At 46.4% G+C, this 15,217-nt stretch overlaps 1 protein-coding gene across 4 annotated transcripts in view; it reads right to left on the bottom strand.

The window, feature by feature from the left end:
• The window catches only part of LOC138447799 (coiled-coil domain-containing protein 159-like), a 1,059,213-nt gene extending 1,056,827 nt beyond the window's left edge, over positions 1-2,386 (bottom strand). The window contains exon 1 of one of the 4 annotated variants that reach the window (XM_069604155.1): positions 2,233-2,386. The gene's annotated coding sequence lies outside the window, so the exon portion shown is untranslated. The remainder of the gene's footprint in view (positions 1-2,232) is intronic. The other 3 variants (XM_069604157.1, XM_069604156.1, XM_069604158.1) reach the window with 3 other exon arrangements.
• Between the last annotated feature and the right edge of the window lie 12,831 nt (positions 2,387-15,217).

Below are 15,217 nucleotides of genomic sequence, written 5' to 3'. Positions count from 1 at the left end.
GGAAAATCCCCCGTTGGGTGTTACTACACCTCAATTGTTCCATCCTTTTAAATTGTTTACTTTTAGTTTTAACACCATTTTTTGGTGTATCATGTGTTCAATTATAGCTCAGCGTTCCTCTGGGCCTCTTTGAACTAATGATCCATTGTAGAGTTAGGGTCAGTTTCCTCTCTTTACCCTGTCCTCTTTTAGATAGGCGGACCACGATATGCTTCCTAGGGAAAGTCATCCTGCAGGGTCAGGGTGTTTTTCCAGTCAGGGTCATAATAGGTAACAGAATCATACTGGTTCTTGATCTTAAAGTTGTCTGGAGCAATCGTTGTTCAACATGATGGCTGATATTCTGTTTTGTGTGATATGATGTTAGAAATGGACAGAAAGCCCTTTTAATATCCACGGAGGATTGGTTAGAGATTTAATTCTGCTCCCCCACACCTATATGTGTCTTCCTCTTGGATAACTACACATGACCGAATAGCAAAACACCCACTAAGCAATATCAGGACACGCAAAGATAGAAGGGCTGTCAGTGGGAGAACATCCATTATGTAGACTACTGAAGGGTGTTGACTAATCAGACTACCCAGGGAGAAGTACGACCAGGTGTCGGGTGTAGATAAGGTCCTAAGAATGGTCACTTCATGGCCAGACAAGAGTGATTTAACGAGGAAGGCGTTATCCGCCAAAGTGACTATGCTTTTATGCTTACTATCATGTAAGAGAGTATCGGATGTGAAAACGTTAGAGATCAATAGCAAATCCTTGTCCCTGCGGGGAATAACCTTTCACATCACGAAAAGTATCAAGACGCATTGGAGATCCGTATCATATGAATCATTCCCTGCTCACCTTACGTTGTGCCCAGGGAAATGTATATCGGCATATGAGATCATGACATAAGACCTTCGACCCACCGGGGTAACAAAATTAATCATCGCCTTAAGGAAACCTTTCGGGCAGTAGATTCCGCTACCTTGGCAACATGGGTCAGATCGGCTATGGCTCAAGCGGGCGTCGATACGGACTGTTATGGGGCCCATTCAGTGAGGGAGCAATGGCTTCAAAGGCCTTTTATGCGGGAGCCAGACTGGAGGACATTATGAAGGCAGCTGATTGGTCGAACGAGTGGACCTTCAAAACATTCCATTTCAAGCCAAGAAAATGGACGCGATGGATTATCCCACCTGAGTAGTCAAATTACGGAATGGGTGTGATGATGTAATATAATGCCATGATGCAAACCGATTATGCAAATGTGTTTACCTGTATTATGGTTACCCACTCGATTCGACCAATGTCTAAAAGATGATTTATGAGGAACAGTTCAATCAGCGTTTACCGGTTGAACGGGCCAGCGAAAGAAAAGCTGTTAAAACTGTGGACAGGATTCATAGAGATGGACATGGACGATTGAATGAAAAAAAGTCACGTTTGGAAGGACCAATAACCTTAAAGATTCAACACTTATGGAGATTGCAGTTTATTCGTTTTATTATGGTTATTGTTATTGCTTTAATGATGCTGCTCAGAAGTAAAGTTGAGAGCCAAGCATAACCCTTTGCCTCCGTGTCCTTAATCGAATAATGTCTTTCTGTAAGGTATGTGTGGAAAATCAGAAAGTTACCATATAAATCTCGGACAAGTCTCAGAGTGCAAAGAACAAAACAGAATGTGATGACCGTCTCCTGGCATATATGATTTTAGTAACTCAGCTACAGCTCCCAGCAGATCGAAGCACATAGAGCCCATATTCGGGCAAACTGGGGAATGTGGGGGTGGAGTGGGCTGCGCCCAAATAAACCCAAACTACCATTCCCGGCATGCCTTGGAATTTTCAAATTTGCGCAGTAAATCTTAACTTTATTTTTACGTCACGACCAGTGGTGGTGTGGAAAGCAGGCACAATGCATCCGTGCTCCAGTTCCAGAACGTTCGAGAATTTAGGCGTTAAGAACTGTAAAACGGACCAGTCAAAGTACAGCTTTTAGAATATCCCCTGCCTGGAAACCGGCTACCAACGGTGCTTTGAAAATTGTGTACGGTAACCCGAAACATTTCCAGAACATTCAATAGTTTGTAAACACAAGACACCACACAAATAGTTCGAACTGAAGAACCACGCATGCATTGGCAGTTGGGGAAGGGGGGCTTTCTTCTCCACCCACCCCTACGAGGCCCACCTTCGACCAATCACATTTTAACATCATCACGTGAACACCAAATTACGCCTACCTGCTTATTCGTTCCCGCCCCGCTTCACTCAGTCAGACAATGAGCTACAGACATTTGACCCTGCCGGGCACCCATGAAGCAGCTGTGCCGCGGCAGGGGCAGTGCCAGTAACCTGAGCAACCATCACAGAGGCCGGCCTGGTGACGTCACGCCCGCTCGCCGCTTAGTATACGCAGGGGAAATATGACAATGACCATGGAAAGGAAGAAAGGACAAAGAAATGAGTTTACATAGCAACGATTAGACAGAGAAAACATACCATGGCAGAACTTTCTCGCCGAGGAGCGACTTAATGATAAGTCAAGTCATGCTACTTTGTTTCAGCTGCTTAGGTTGGGAAGGCCACCTAGTCCAGTTTTTGATTGGTATTCTGTGATTTGTACTTTTCTAACGTAGGAAAGAAAAGACAAGTCTAAGTATTCAAAGTAAAAATACAGGACTGGATGGCCTTCTCGCGCATGGCCAAACGAAAATTGAGAGCTTTGGTTTTCGCGAGTGCATCAGGTTTTTATAAATAACCAAAATGAGGTCATTTGTTTTTCCCCAATGACCTGTAGCTTTCTAGCTTTTTGTATACTTGACAGCATTAGCCATTCGATTTGAGAGACACTAGTCTAGGTTTTAATTATGCATTCTGGGACTTATAGTCCTGGGTTAATAATCGGAAAATACAGGACTTTCAAGGCCCAGAATGCAAAGTCAATACCTGGATTGGGGGACGTCTCCCAAATGGAATATATAATGTTGGCATATATGTTGTTGTGCTGTCTAGTTCTGCTCCCCAGGGAATTGTGTGTTCCCTGTTATAAGTCCCTAGAGAATTTCTCTTCCTGTCTTTGTTTTATGTACCTTTCAAACTGTGGTGCACTTCTACTGCACAGGCACAATGCAGTAATATATTGTTAAAGTGTTTCTAGGGTTTTGCTGTTTGGTCCTGCAGTGCCTGGTAGTGGGTTACTGCTCTTGATATAGCACCGAAACTTAAATATACACTTTTGGATGTTTTACAGCAGAGGAAATCTCTCTAGTCCCATGGTTTTGGCAGTGTCTATGCACGCAATGTACCTGCTTGCAGAACTGCAGGTGCAGAATTTATGTGGAAGATTTATTTATTTGTCGGTTTATGTCGGTTTATATCGCGCCAGAACCCGCAGGCATCAGGGCGCCGAAGGAAAAGAAAGAAGAGAATGAGAAGCCAAAGTCAAATCGTCAAAGTCCAAGCTTATTTAATAAGCAAATCTTTTTAACGCTTTCTGAAATGTAACAGATTTGTATCAGCATGTAACACCTTCGGGAGTTTGTTCCATGCCATGGATGCCTGAACTGGGAAGGATCTCCCAGCTCCTCTAACCCGTGTACTGCGTGGAACAATCATGCGTACTTCCTCACTAAGTCTAGTGGTTCTTTTAGCAGTGTGTATTTTCATCCGGTTTTTCAAGTATCTAGACACTTGTCCATAACAGCACTTGAAATGGTTAGGGCCTTAAAGTGGGTCCTGCCCTTCACCAGGAGCCAGTGGAGATGTCTCTGATGCTCCGAAATAGGCTCACGTCTGTTCACATTTTTTACCAAACGGACTGCATCATTTTGAAGAATGCCCAAACTACCTTTGCTTGTGCCCATATGAAGGGCGCTACAATAATCAATTCTGGGCATGATCATAGCCCTGATGAGAGTTTCGCAGTTGGCTTCTGAGACGTATGGTTTTACCAAACGCAACAGTCTCAGATGGTACTGAGTTTTATTCACAATGTGTTGAATGTGAGCCTCTGAGCTAAGGGAGGCTTTGAAAATAACCTCTAGAGTTTTCCGCTTAGGGGCGGTGGGAATGTAATTATTATCAATAGAAAAGCCGGCATACGAAGCCTTAAGCTTCGCTCTTGCCTAAGATGATCCAAAGAGCAAGAGCTCTGTTTTTGCCGCATTCAAACACATATGATAATGTGTCATCTAGTTTTGGATTTCATCATAGATTTGTGTCACTTTCTTGATGTCAGTTTTTTTTAAAACATGTTTATTTTAAACCAAGGCAGGACAGGTTACAAATAACATTGCATGACAAATTTGCTTGTATTTAAGTTCATACTCTTCCCCCCCTTCCCAATTCCCCTCTCTGGTCCCCTGTCTCCCTCCCCCAGTTCTCCCAGTCCACAGCTCAGCCCACTGCCCCCGCCTCTCAAATGGTCTCCTGATCCTTCAGAGCCCATCGGGTGTTGATCGGTTTGAATGTGAAGGCGGTGAATCACTGGTCATAGTCCAGTACTGGGGCCCAGATGTTCTGAAAGCGGTGCAGGACCCCCGCTCTCGCTGCGGTTACCTTTTCCTCGATCAGTATGTCCCAAAGTTTTCCCCACCAGTGAGCCATGCAGGGATCGTCTGGGGACTTCCAGAAACGGGCCAGCACAGTTTTGCCTGCTAGGAGGCATTGCGTTAATAGTTTTGCTCTGTTTCCGGAGCGGGGGTAGATCCCAGGGGTTGCGACCCCCAGTAGGATGGTTTCTGGATCCAGTGGGAGAGCGCTCCCGGTAATCTGTTCGATAGTCGACAGGCACCTAACCCAGAATTGCTGAATCTTGGGGCAGGTCCACCACATGTGAAAGAAGGAGCCAGGCTGGGCGCAGCCCCTCCAGCAGGAGCAGTCCACTCGTGGGTTCATGTGGTGTAACCTGAGCGGGGGGTAGTACCATCGCAGCATGAGCTTGTATGCGCAGTCCTTGTTGGTGACACAGGTGGATGAGGTGTGCGTGTGCAGGGTTTGTTCCCAAAGTATAGCTGTTCCAGGGTTTCGAGGCCCCCGTCTATCCAGTTTTGGAAGTTACAGGGATTAGCCCCCGGCGAGAAGTTCGGGTTATGAAAGATTGGCGAGAGAGGGTTTTGGCCTCTCGGGGTTCCCTTATGTTTCAGAGCCCAGTCCCAGGAGCTTAGCGTGTGTTTGGTCGTCCGCAAGATGTTCCTCCAGCACTCTCTAAGGGGGGCTGGATATGTGGGAGGAATCGCAGGGTGAGCGGGAGTTGAGCTTGCTCCAGTTCCACCCATCTAGGGCGGGCTGTGCTTATCTGCCAGGCGTGGATGTGTGCCAGCTGCGCTGCCACCCTATATGCCCGGAGATCAGGGACCCCCAGTCCCCTCCGCCTGGCACTGCCAACCAGAGTCATGTGGGGGACTCTGGCCTTCTTGCCCCTCCATATAAACTTTAGCATTTTCCTCTGTAGATTCTGAAGAGCTGGTGCTGGGATGGCTACTGCAAGGGAGGAGCAGGCATAGAGGAATCTCGGGAGCAAGTTCATTTTGGTGGCCGTGATTTGTCCCATTAGTGAGATTTCCTGCGTGGTCCAGCGATTCAAGTCCCCCTCCAGTTCTCGAAATAGTCTGGGGAAGTTTGCCTGATAAGTGTCTTTTGGGTTTGCCGAGTTGCGAACTCCCAGATAGGGGATGGACTCTTCCTGCCACCTGATTGGGCACAGCCTGGTTAGTGCCTCCCGTTCCTCCCGTTGGAGGCCGATGCCCAGGGCCACTGATTTGGAGAAGTTGACAGTGAAGCCGGTGACCTCCCCGAAATTCTTTATTTCTGCCAAGGCGTGCCTCGCTGAAGTGCTAGCTTCTGAGAGCGTCAGCAAAACGTCGTCGGCATACAGTGCAATTTTGTGTTGGGATGGGCCCACTTGCGTGCCCTTGATGAGTTTGTTCCGCCTGATACTCTGGGAGAAGGGTTCCATTGTTAGTGAGAAGAGAAGGGGAGACAGCGGGCAGCCCTGTCTTGTCTGGCAGGTCACGGGGATCGGGGTTGAGAGGGCGCCATTGATCCTCAGGAGGGTTTTAGGGGCTTTGTAGTTGGCCAGAACCATGGACCGGAACACTGGACACAGACAGCTCGTGTAACCGTGCAGCCACTACACTGGCTGCCTCGGGTGTCAGCATGGCTGGGGCTAGTCGGGGTGGTCCACGGCAGAGCCCCGCTCTGGAGCCTTTTCTGGAGACTGCCAGGGCTCGGCCGGCCCACTTAAAGCACTATGTAAGCCCATCAGAGGGCCATAGAACTTTGGAGATCCCCAAGAAATGAAGGTCCTCATTACAAGTTGGCCGGTGCCGATACAATGTGGCAGTATTACTGAATACCGCTGCATTACCGCACCGTCCAACTATGATTTTGGCAGAAAGTTGGAGGATGCACCTCCAGCTATGAGCTGGAGGTAAATCTGCTGACTTTCTGCCACATTTCGGCAGAATGATCTCATGGAGGTCTATGGACTCCAACAAAATGTGGACTAAACCCGCCTACCTCCACTTGACACCTGGCTGTAATACCACCAAACCAAATGGCGGTAACAGTAATATAGTTTACTGGTATCTCGGCAGATTTACCGCTGTGATACCACCAAACATCTAATGAGGGTCTAAGAGACTGTCAAGGCTGCAGAAGCTGCAGAGTTTACAGGAGCCTGATAAACCTGGCCAGAGAGAAAGCAAGCCTAAAGTAGGGCCAGAGAACTTCAGAGAGTCCTGAGAAACATTCAAGGCTGGGAAAGTTGAGAAGGTTACGGGAGTCTGATAAACCTGAGTGGGCAGATGCCATATTCAAACCCAGCTATAACAAAATTAATAGAAAGTCAGAGTCATTTTGGGACTCCTGAGAAATAGACGGTAACATTCGAGGTTGGGAGACACACCAGGGTTGCAGGAACCAAGCAAATACTAACAGGCAGAGGCCCCATGGAGACTGAGAGAAAAAGTTGCAAATTGTACATCAGGAAAAGAGGTCCAAGTGATTGTACCAGACAGAAGCCGGAGACAGAGGCCATTGCTCTGGCCTCCTTCTTTTTGTTGTTCTCTTCTAATTGGTAGGGCCTGTTAGTGTCTAGGATTTGGAGTCATGACTATTTCATTTCGGACTTTGATGAACACCCTTAATTTTAGTTTCATTAGGCGTAGCGCTAGGGCTAGATAGGCGTTTTATTTTTATTTTTGTATGAAAACCATTAACATGGTACATAATAGTCAGAGTCCTTCTTCTGGTTCACCACAATACTCTGTGTTAAGCGTTGAACTCCACACCTCACAATTGTAAAGTAGGATAGGGGTGATGGTACTGTCAAAAAGCTTTCACATAAATTAACGGAAGGCACAGGCTTTTGTGTATGGGATGACAATGAGTACAGGGCGCATATATTCGTTCATAACCTCCAGTACTTACTTTTGAGATTATACCTCCATTCAGTAACCCATGCCCACATCATTTCTCTTAGCACTGGCCCTCCAAGAGGTATAAACACCTCTGCAATACTTATCTATATTTTTCCTTTCTTACAACAGGGATCTAGGTGTGGCATAAGTGACAATATTAGCTGGTTCACTCAAACAGATAGCTCCTGTGGGGCAGCAGCTATGCCAGAAGCTTGAGCAAAATCACCAGGAGACCAGCGGGGTCTATCAGAACAGGAAATATGATAGCACCAGAGCCTGGCAGGAAGGTTGCAACCTGATTGAAGTGTTTTTCATTTGAAATGACAACCAAGACCACAGGTGATACCCACATCCAGAAAGGTGTGCAACAGGCTGACCAGGGGTTGCCTGGGCTCCTTTTTAGCCTACGAAACGCCCACCTCCGCTGGATTGTCTTGGGCAGAAGGGATCACTCTGCCTCCTGCCACAAGGCCATTGGTAACAGGATAATGAAAAGGGCTGCTGGGGGAAAGAAAGCACACTATCACCTATCACAATAGCTGCCTCCCTCTGAACTGTCGTGGCAGAGAGCGGTCTGACAGAACCAGTTGGCGTGCGCATCGGGAGTAAATACTATTATGCAAAGTCTTTCCCTGCGTGTGCATTCTGTAATGGGCTGGCAGCCACTTAAATAGGGTAGTGGTTGGCCTTTCACAGCATGCATGACTGTGCAGGCCCTATAAGAATGTAGAAAGTTTAAATCTGAGTTACTTTGTGTCTAATTTGATCAGAGCAACTGTGATACTGAAAATGCCTTTTGCAGGGATAGGGCCTCCAAAGTCCTTGTCGCACCACTTCTCTGTGTGTTCTTTCTATATGTTTTCTATCACTGAGGTCCAGCCTGGACCTCTGACAATGTAGCTCTTCATTTTTCCTTTTGGTGAACAACACCCATGGGATACCCTTATGGCACTCATGGGTCGGGGTACACACTTGCACTCCTTATGTGTGTTTGTGGGCACCTGTGGCAGCTACATGCTGACTTGACAGTGGCTCTGAGTGTCCTCCATTTATGGGACACCCAGGCCCTGCCATAGAAATCAATGGGTTCCTGTACAAAGGCAAGACGGTCACTGTAGCCTCTTGATTTCTATTGCTTTTACACCTTGTTTCCAAATGTCCCGGGAAGCCCGACTCTGTCCCCTTCTCCCTGATTGGCTGTTGTGTGGAAATACGATATATGGCTCTGGGACTGCCTCCTGTCAGATTGGCTGGAGCCTTCCCTCGGGCTGTGTGTTGCGGGTCCACCCTTGGGGTGGGACCTGTATGAATGGCGTCTGAAGTCAACTCGCATTCTGTTTTGTGGGCGTCTGGTTTTGGCTGTGTGACTCAATGCCTGGACCAGCCGTAACTGAAACGGGAGTGAATGCAGTGTGTCCTGAAAGGCTGGGTGCTTACTCCAATCTACATTCTGTGTTATGGGTGTCTGGTTTGGGTGAATGGCCTGAATGCCTGTGAGCCCGATTGGCTGCCTGCATGCATGAATGCACTCATGTCTGATTGGCTGAGCCTGGCTCAGCCTGAGTGAATGGGGAACAAATGTGTATAACTAGGACCCCTCACTCACCAATTTGTTCAGAAGCTCAGTTCAGGAGCTAAGTTCAGAAGCTGAAGTCGAAGCTGAAGCAAGAAAAAGCTGTTCCCTTGAGCCCAGCTGGAGGAAGAAGACTGGTGCGGCATTTTCTTCACAAAATCCAAAAGCTGCTGTGTTTTCCAAGGATTGATCCAAGAGAGGCCCTGGTTAGGAGACCTCTTCCAGAGTTATGAGGGACTTTCGTGCATCTGCTGCTCTTCATTAGAAGTACCCTGGAAGCCAGTTCTGTATGCCTGCCATCCGGAGAAGGGGTCTTCATGAATCCAGAAGAGGAGTGCTTGGACATATAGATCCGAAGAAGTCCAGTTGTGTCGCCCAGGGTCCGGAGGAGTGATTGTGACTGCTGGAAGCCAGATTGCTACGTACCGCCAAGAAGAGGGGGGCACCCTGGCATAGTGCAGCTTGAAACCGGGACTGCAAAAGTTCCACCTGATCAAAGAATCATTCAAGGGTTTCCCGCCACCAAAATCTGAAGAAGACAACCCGAGGGTCCAGCCTTGATGAGGGTCTGTAGTCCAGTGGACAGGTCGAGGTCGTCACAAGCCATCCAGACGTCTGTGCTGTGGCTGCAGCGCTGAAGAACCAAAAGTCGGTAAACCGCGAAATCCTGAAATCCAACATCTACTTATACCACTGCACCCATCATCACCAATATCGCGTCCAGCCAGGAGACCACTGTGAAGTCTGAAACTGCTGACTTTCTGACACTACCTGGTTCCTCTTTTTCTCTTGGCCACGACATCCCAGCAACTTCCTCTTCAAAAGGGGGTCCATCTTCAAGGGGTCCCATCGGGTAAAGTCAAGAAACTCCACCAATTTGCATGCCAAGGCACCGAAGGTACTGCGAAGAGGAAGAGCATCTTCCAGCCTGAAGAATCATCCCGGAGTCCCAGAATTGTCTTGGATCCTGTTCTCCTGTGGCCTTTCAAGTACTTTGGGGGTGTGGGACCTGTAGAAGTAAAGCAAAATGTTATTGCACATTTATGACTGGGCTGTGTAAGAAACTCATGGTGGCAAAAGTAAAGACAGACACAAGTGATCACAGTTCAAGGGTTTGTTTGTTTGTTTAGTTTGTTTTATTTATTTCTATAGTGCACGTATTGGAACAAATACAAGAATTTGCATAGTAGGCATGATCATAAGTTACAGAGAAATACAGTGAGGGAAGCAATACTATACAGGCGAGGAAGTACATTAACTCAGTGTTTGGATCAACTTGGATACAGGTGAAGAACAGATGTAATACAGACATGATATCCTCTTTTGTAGGACAATAAGAACTAGTAATGTGTACGGTAAGAGACCTAAGGGGTGGTAAGGTTCTATTCTCACTTTAGTTCTGCTCTGTTAGCCAAGTAATAGATTTTTTTCTGAAGTTCTGGAAGGATTGGGTCAACTTCAGGGAGGGTGGGAGTGTGTTCCATAGCTGGGCCGCCATAACTGGGAAACTGCTTCCTCCAGACTTTTTTAGTCTGTACCTGGGGACTACCAGGCAAGATGTATTAGACGACCTAGTGGTCCGAGCTGAGGATCTGATGATGAATTTCTCAGGTATAGTGGAGCTGCATGGTTTAGGGATTTATACGTGATAGACACGGTCTTACGCTGGATCTTTTCCTTGATGGATAGCCATTTCACCTGTCTTCTTGTTTTTGAAATATGTGCTCTCCTAGGGATGCTCAGGGCAGTCCACAGAGCATTATTTTGCAAGATTTGTAGTTTGTTAGTAACATACTTTTTAGCGCCCAAGTAGAGTCTTTTACAATAATCCAGCTTAGACAAGATGAGGGCTCTAGCTAAGGTGAGACAGCTCTCCGTGGAGAGTAGCGGTTTGCAGGCCCCTATCAATTTACCAGTATAGGCTGTGGCCGGGGCCGTGGTGTTGACTTGTTTATGTAGATTCAATGTAGAAACCTAGGGTATTTACCTCTTTAGCCACTGGGATATTGTTCACATCGATATTGAAGGAGGCGTAATCTGTGTTAAGTTTATTTAGGTTAGCTGGGGAGCCTAGAATCAGAAGCTCAGTTTTATCATCATTCAGGCAGAGGCCATGGGTGGCCATCCATTCCTGAATGATTAGATACATTTTGTTCACTAGCAGTACATCAGTATTATAAATGACCGTAAGAGGGAGGAGGATCTGGGTGTCATCTGCATAGTTAGTGTAAGTGACACCCGGATGGTCCAGTTTATCGAATAAAGGCTTCGTGAAAATATTGTACATGGTCGGAGACACACAAGAGCCTTGGGGGATCCCACATGTGATAGGAATTGGGTCTGCTGCTGCTGATGGTGGGAAGACTCTCATGGTCCTATTGTTTAGGAAAGATTGGATCCATGTAATTGCATTCTGAGAGAAATGGGCTGCTATGGCGAGGTGGTTCCATAGTACTTCATGGTCGACTAGATCAAATGTTGCTGAAAGGTCCAACAGAAGTAATAATGCCATTTTCCCATTATCCTTGAGTTTGACAATCTGGGCTTTCAGATCAATCAATGCCGTTTTTGTGCCTTGTAGAGGTCTGAACCAAGATTGCCGAGTCCCAAGGAGATGGTTAGACTCTAAGTATTCCTGAATCTGGAGGTATGCAACTCTGTCCAGTATTTTCAGTTAGAACGGGACTGTGGTGATTGGCCTGTAGTTCGTAGGAATAGTTGGGTCCAATGATTGTTTTTTAAGGAGGGGTAGAACCCACGCTTCCTTTAAATTGCTGGGTACTATGCCTGAGGTGAATGAGGAATTAATTAATTTGGCTATGAATGGTGCCAGGTCTCTGGCGCCATCTTTGATTATTTGAGTGGGACAGCTATCTCCTTGGCACTTTGACGGTTTAAGTGAAGCAATAATTTTATGTACCACCGGTACTGAGACTTTAGAGAATTTTAAGCTTTGAGATGGTTTGGTAGAAGGCTTTTGGGTACTGTGGGGCATATCTACATTTTGCACATTTGGAGTAACTGCATTTTCCAGGTTTAGGCGTTTGTCGGCAATCTTACTTTGAAGTGTTGCTATTTTGTTGGTAAGAGCATTCTGAATGTTCGTACACCATAGTTTGTCACTAAGGCAAGGATATGTTGGGGGAATGGGCATCTCCATTTCTCTAGGGATAACGAAGAGCTCTTTAGTACTGGACTTGCTTGATTGATTCTGTTATTATATGTCTCGCGTTTGGTACGAAGTATCTCTTCTTTGAATTTAGCCGATAAGTTCAGCAAGTTAGTTTTATTCTTTACAGAAGGTAGGTGTTTCCAGATGTTTTCTAATTTTCTTTTTTCTGCGCGTAGAGTTTTTAGCTAAGGAGTGAACCAGGAGTTCAGGTGAGCTTTTGGTTTGCCTTTACTGATTTTAAGCGGGGCGATGAAGTCCAATGCTTTACTCATAGTAGAATTGTAGGTATCTACAAGCATGTTAGGGTCGGTTATGTCCTTAAGGGAATTCAAGATAGGGATCACGTGTGGAAGGATGGCTTCCGCTGTGATGTTCCGTTTGTTCCTCGTGGGGCACGGGGGTACTATTAGGTTAGTTTTAGTTTTAGGGGTTTTGACTGCGAAAGTAAAAGACAATAGATAATGGGTGTTTATTAAACTGTATAAATGGGTGAGGAAAACGCCTAATCTAAACCTAAATCCAAGATGGTAGCAAGCTTTGACCAAATTTTGTCAAATAAAACAAGCCTATACTAAAAAAAACTATAGCCAGACCTTACAGCTAAGTTACAAAAGTAGTGTGGGATAGTGTTCATAAGAAAAGAAAGAAGTGTTCACAAGAAAATGATAAGTCAGGATGGTATGGTATAGCGAGGTCTCCCTTCTCCGCGTTTTTAGCATGGGACAAGGCAGGCCTCTTGAGCACAGCACACAACTGGGCTTTTCCAGCACAAGGCTTCTCAGCGGTATCAGGATCGGCTGTGGTCAAGTCTCATTACACAAAGTCTTTTGCCTCCGAGAGCCTGATATATTCAAAATACCAAAACAAAAGTTCCTTTCCGTATGTACATTGGGTGATGACTTTTCACCCTGGGATCCCCTCTTCCGGGCTCAGAACCTTCTCGAGTGTTAACCTCCCTCTGTCGGTTTCACTACGGCTTTTTACTCAATTTCCCTTTAAACAATTGTTCACTGTGGGCTTCCCTCAACCGGGTTCGCTCTAGCCAACACAATATTCACGGGGTTACTGTTCTCCACCCTGCCTTGCAGGCATCCCTCAGCCGGGTTCACTTGTGCCTTCTGTATAGTTCACTTGGCTTAATCACAGTACGGGATTCATTTCCTTTAGCTTTCTTTCGGCATCCCTCCGTCGGGTTCACACTTGCCTTTTTGCTAGACCCCTTTGGTTCTTTTCCTCTTAAGTCTGGATTTTAGACCCTAGTCAGGCTTTCCTTTAAAGCCCCCAGTCAGGCTTTCTTTGCAGCCCCCAGTCAGGCTTTCTGTAAAGCCCCCAATCAGACTTTCTTTAAGTTGTGGGTCAAAGACTTTTTGACTGTACAAGGGGTTTTTGCTTGACCTTTGTATGACCATTTTGACCTCTTACTACGGGCTCTCCTAGGGCCCTCTTGTACTTGTAGTTTTAAAAAAAGGGGACTGAGCAAAGTCTTTCGATTGAGCGCCCACTTGGCGCCGGACCACTCTGCAGCTGGTCTTTCCCTACGTTTTTTAACAGTTCTGTAACACACACCGTCTTTGTTCTTTAATTCATCTAATGTTGCTATTTGCAACCTTCGCCCATCACAGTTCACTTTACTATCGGCTCTCCCTCCGACTCACCGGCTGTGATTGTCTCTGGAGTCAAGGATGATACCACGGTAGCGAGCGTCTCTCCCTGCCTTGGTTATCAGTGTAGGAGGGCTCTGTGCACTGTTGACATCTGCTACAGCACACGCTGGCTGTCCTTCCCGGTCTTATGATTCCTTTCACAGAGGTGTCACCGGTTTGGGTCGAAAAGGCCAAGGGTACTTCTCTCCTCGTCGTCTTTTCGTTTCTAGCCGCCTTTGTCCTCCTCTTGAACTGCCGGCCTGGAATAGCTAGCTCGTTGTGCGGTCTGTCTTGCTTGTAGTGTGCTCTCGTGCTCCACCTTTTATCCCTTTGGGGAAGGGAAAGGGCCATCAGGTGTGTGTGATTGCCTGACTCTGCTTGACCCTTGTGTTGGTACATGTCAGGTAAACAGCTCTGGTGTTAGTCCGTTGTTTTTCATGGTTTAAGAAAGTGTTTGTGTTGGAAAAGGGGTGGGGAGTAGAAACTCTGAATATCCTATGGGATAGGATGGGGAAGAATTGTTATAAGGAAGGGGGTGTCGCGTCTCACCCGTCGGTGTCCCACTTCCACTACCCGAGGACCCCTCATCCAGGTGATCCTCCCGCACTGGTCCACCCCCAGGAACTGGATCCAATAGCGATGGCCGTGTCCTGGCCACCTGGATGACAGATCCCCGGGAACTAGTTAGTGAAAATACCTTCAGGTTTCTCACAGCTGTAATAGACAAGATGAGGTACACCCTAACCTTTCCCTTACAGGTTACCCAGGTGAGGGGGAATCTTCACACAGTATCACTATTTAGGTCTAAAGAAAGTATACTGCCTATGTTCTGAAACTAGCTGAATTTAAGTATTGTGTGGTGCCACATAGAGTATATATATTATTGCCATTATTAGAATAGTGTTGCCAAATTACAGTGTTATTATTTATATGTGTATATTTACTTGAACCTTGTTTATAAAAATCTTGATGGTAGTAGAAGACTGTGTTATCACATAACATAGTGTGTGGACATTCCTTTGTGGGGGCTTGGAGATTCACCGTACTTAACAACCAGCCTGCATCACCTCCTGAGAGCTTAAGACTTGATTGCTCGTCCATAGCTACCCTATTGAGAGCCTTGGCTGCGGTGCTCTCTGCCTCGGCCCCAACCATACAGAGGGCAGAAGTACAGATACCCCCCTCCAGTCTTTACAGCAACATTGGTTCCTCAGGTGAAATAAAGGAGAAGTGAAATCACATTGTCATACGTGGGCTGTCCTCTAATGATTCCCACCTTGTTCGAAGGACAACACAAGTTCATAAACATATTAAGAAAATGTTACCTGCCCTGGAAAAGAGGTTTTGAAACAGACTCTTATGAAAGAAAGGGGAAGGTAAATAAAGGAAGAATAGAAAAGAACATTCTCACCTTCT

Source organism: Ambystoma mexicanum, chromosome 3q (assembly GCF_040938575.1).
Source record: "Ambystoma mexicanum isolate Mex_15411 chromosome 3q, UKY_AmexF1_1, whole genome shotgun sequence".
NCBI lineage: Eukaryota > Metazoa > Chordata > Amphibia > Caudata > Ambystomatidae > Ambystoma > Ambystoma mexicanum.
The sequence above is the reverse complement of the archived record's forward strand: the minus strand, read 5'-3'. Positions and strand labels throughout refer to the sequence as shown.